Source organism: Cebus imitator, unplaced genomic scaffold, assembly GCF_001604975.1.
Source record: "Cebus imitator isolate Cc_AM_T3 unplaced genomic scaffold, Cebus_imitator-1.0 Scaffold205, whole genome shotgun sequence".
Classification (NCBI taxonomy): domain Eukaryota; kingdom Metazoa; phylum Chordata; class Mammalia; order Primates; family Cebidae; genus Cebus; species Cebus imitator.
The window spans coordinates 541,937-545,840 of NW_016107520.1; the positions used below are offsets into that span (position 1 = coordinate 541,937).

At 41.1% G+C, this 3,904-nt stretch overlaps 1 protein-coding gene across 3 annotated transcripts in view; it reads right to left on the reverse strand.

The window, feature by feature from the left end:
• Nucleotides 1-3,904, reverse strand: part of WDR70 (WD repeat domain 70) — a 329,425-nt gene that overhangs the window by 320,075 nt on the left and 5,446 nt on the right. Inside the window, exon 3 of one of the 3 annotated variants that reach the window (XM_017548235.2) lies at nt 3,613-3,660. The exons of the other annotated variants lie outside the window; for them this stretch is intronic. The gene's annotated coding sequence lies outside the window, so the exon portion shown is untranslated. The remainder of the gene's footprint in view (nt 1-3,612; nt 3,661-3,904) is intronic. 3 annotated transcript variants of the gene reach the window in all.

Consider the following 3,904-nt stretch of genomic DNA (forward strand, 5'->3'; position numbering starts at 1 on the left):
AAAAAAAAAAAAAAAAAAAAATCTTATGAATAACTTCCCATATAATGATGAATACTACTCCTATAAATGATCTCAATGGTATTTTCCAGTTATATGCTAAAGCTAAGTAGATCTTTCATAGAGATACTCAATTTAGATTCATGTGTTTAGATCAGAGGTAAAAACTGCAGTCCAAGAATGTAATACTAAATCAAGAAAGTTCAATCATTTGTTCACAAAAGTCATTGAGAGACTTTTTCAAAAATTTAAAAATCTAGTAACTCGGCCAGGCGCAATGGCTCACACCTGTAATCCCAGTACTTTGGGAGGCTAAGGCAGGTAGATCAACTGAAGTCAGGAGTTCGGGACCAGCCTGACCAACATGGAGAAACCCTGTCTCTACTAAAAATACAAAAAATTAGCCAGGCCTGGTGGCGTGCACCTGTAATCCCAGTTACTTGGGAGGCGGAGAAAGGAGAATCACTTGAACCTGGGAGGCAGAGGTTGCAGTGAGCTGAGATTGTGCCATTGCACTCCAGGCTAGGAAACAAGAGCAAAACTCCGTCTCAAAAAAAAAAAAAAAAACAAAACAAAAAACTAGTAACTCCCCAAGTTCCTCTTAGGTAAAATCTACACATGCTTTACTAAGAAAAACTATAGGAATTAAAAATAATAATTCTTTGGACCACCTCCCACTTAAAAAGAAAATAATATCTATGGATAAAACAATCAGATCTTGAAAAAAAAAAAAGAAGAAGAATATAAAGTACTATGCTGTTTATAAGCTACTATATCCAACATCTTAATCTTTTTAAGAAATTTCCAAGGTAGATACACAAACAACAGGGATATAAAAAAGTATAGGAATTAAAAATAATATTTATAAAGTACTTTGCTGTTTAAAAGCTACTATCTCCAACATCTTAATCTCTTCAAGAAGCTTCCAAGGTAGATAAACACACAACAGGGATATGAAGGATCAGAAATTTGAAAGCCCATCCAGTGTTACTCACCTAGCAGATTGTGGGGCTGGCCTCAAACCCAGGTCCCCCAATTCAAAATCCCAAGCTCTTTCCAACAGATTGTACCCTTTTATTTTTCTTTGAGAAGGAGTTTCACTCTTGTAGCCCAGACTGGAGTGCAATAGTGTAATCTAGGTTCACTGCAACCTTGACCTCCCAGGTTCAAGCAATTTTCCTGCCTCAGCCTCCTGAGTAGCTGGGGCTATATGTACCCACCACCACAACCAGCTAATTTTTGTATTTTTAGTAGAGATGGGGTTTCATCACGCTGGCCAGGCTGGTCTCGAACTTGTGATTTCAGGTGATCTGCCCAACTCGGGGTCCCGAAGTGCTGGGACTACAGGCGTGAGCCACCGCACCCAGCCCAGATTATGCCATTTTAAAACATTCTCCAAAGCAGCAAGATTTCAGTTTTTAACAAGACAGTATTACAGGTCTAATCTTCTCAAAATATTACTAAGAACCTATTTTATAAGGCACAGTACTAGGTACTATAAAACTTACATACCCATAAATATATACATCTACTATGTACTCACAAAAATTGAAAAGAAAAAAACTAAAAATAAAAACCTTCACTTTGGGAGGTCATGCAGGCAGATCACTTGAGATCAAGAGTTTAAGACCAGCCGTGCCAACATGCTGAAACGCTGTCTCTACTAAAAACACAATAAGTAGTCAGGCAGTGGTGATATGTGCCTGTAGCCCCAGACAAATTAGATAATCCTTGTTCAAAGCATGTTGTATTACTTGCTTAAAACAGTAAATACAAGGTACCTATACTGTAACAGTACAAACATTCACTAAGTTGTTTAAAACATTTATAGATGCCTCAGATAGCATGTCCTTGTGTATCATTTGAGGATATTAAAGTTGTTTCTTCATGTGATGATCCTGTAGTATAACATGAAATATATTTGGTCTTGTTGTTTCAGGTTCCTGCCACAGAGCTTCTAAAACCCTTGGAATTTTCTGAGTGATAGGAGCTGACTTTTGTTAGTCACTAGAAACCCCTTTGGATCCCACCTGAGTTTATGCTATTGAGGTGACTTAGTGTGGGACCCCTAGGCCTCAGGATAGGACTGCTGCTCACCAAAAAGACTGACTGGTTAGATAATTGGAACTTTCATTCCCACCCACCAGTCTCTGGGGAAGCTGGAAATTAAGCTCTATAGAAACTTTTTTTTTTTTTGAGACAGGGTCTTGCTTTGTTATTCAGGTTAGAATACAGTGGCATGATCACGGCTCACTGCAGCCTCAACCTCTGGGCTCAAGTGATCCTCTCACCTCAGCCTCCCAAGAAGCTGAGACTATAGATGTGCACCTCCATGCCCAGCTAATTTTATTTTTAAGTTTCTGTATGAAAGGGATCTCACTATGTTAGCCCAGGTTGGTCTCAAACTCCTGGGTTCAAGTGATCCTCCAACCCTGGCCCACCAAAGTGCTGGGATTATAGGTGTGAGCCACTGTACCCGGCCTGGACACTCTTAAACCACTAGATATGATTAGCTTCAGGGTAGCTGAACACAGGGGAATGGCTGGGGAGTTGATGCACCCAGAGAGAGCACAGAAGCTCTGCACCTCTCCCATCCTATAACCTGCCCAATGCATTACTTCACCTGGCTGTTCATCTGTATCTTTATAATATCCTTTATAATAAACTGTTAAACTTAAGTTGTTTCCCTGTGAGCCATCCTAGCTAATTATCAAACCAGGGAGAGGGGTCATGGGAACTCTGATTTATAACAAGTTGATTAGAAGCACTCATCATACCATCAGCGGTCGCTCACGCCTATAATCCCAGCACTCTGGGACCCAAAAGCAGGCAGATCACAAGGTCAGGAGTTCAAGACCAGCCTGATCAACATGGTGAAACCCCCACCTCTACTAAAAATACAAAAATTAGCCGGGTATGGTGGCACGCACCTGTAATCCCAGCTACTCAGGAGGCTGAGGCAGGAGAGAATCACTTGAACCCGGGAGCCGGAGGTTGTGGTGAGCTGAGATGGGTCTCCAGCCTGGGTGACAGAGCGAGACTTCATCTCAAAAAAAAGCGCTGGTCACAACCTGTGACTCTTGTGGTATTGCGGTAGTCTCCAGACAAGACAGTTTCTGAATTAAAGTGAGTTACCAGACACCTAGTTGGAGAACTGCTTGATGTGTGGGGAAAACTCTTTTACATCTAGTGTCAGAAATAAAGTACTGGCTCATACCTATAGCCCTAGTACTTGCGGAGGCCAAGGCAGGTGGATTGCATGAACCCAGGAGTTCAAGATTGGCCTGGACAACATGGTGAAATCTGTCTCAACTAAAAATACAATAAAATTGCAGGTGTGGTAGCACCACCTATAGTCCCAGGTACTTGGGAGGCTGAGGTAGAATTACCTGAGCCAGGAAAGTTGAGTGTGCAGTGAGCCAAGATCACGCCACTGCAAACTAGCCTGAGCAACAGTAGTGAGACCCTATCTCAAAAAAAAAAAAAAAAAAAGATAATAAAGTACTGAGAGGAGTATAAGAGGGTAGGACATAGTTGGGTATTTCCTATCTCTTATGGTTATCTGGGTTAGGCTTTTTTTTTTAAAAATAATTCTTATTATTTTAAGATACATACAAAAATATTTATGAGTAAAACGATGTCCAGGATTTGCTTCAAAATCATCTGAAAGAGAGGAAATAGACAGAAGTAACACTAGCCATGAACTATTACACTAGTTAAATCTGAGTGACAGGTACGTGGTAGTTCATGACTATACTTTTGTGTTTGAAATTTCACTAGGCCAGGTGCAGTGGCTCAAGCCTGTAATCCCAGCACTGTGGGAGGCCGAGGCGGGTGGATCACGAGGTCAAGAGATCGAGACCATCCTGGTCAACATGGTGAAACCCCGTCTCTACTAAAAATACAA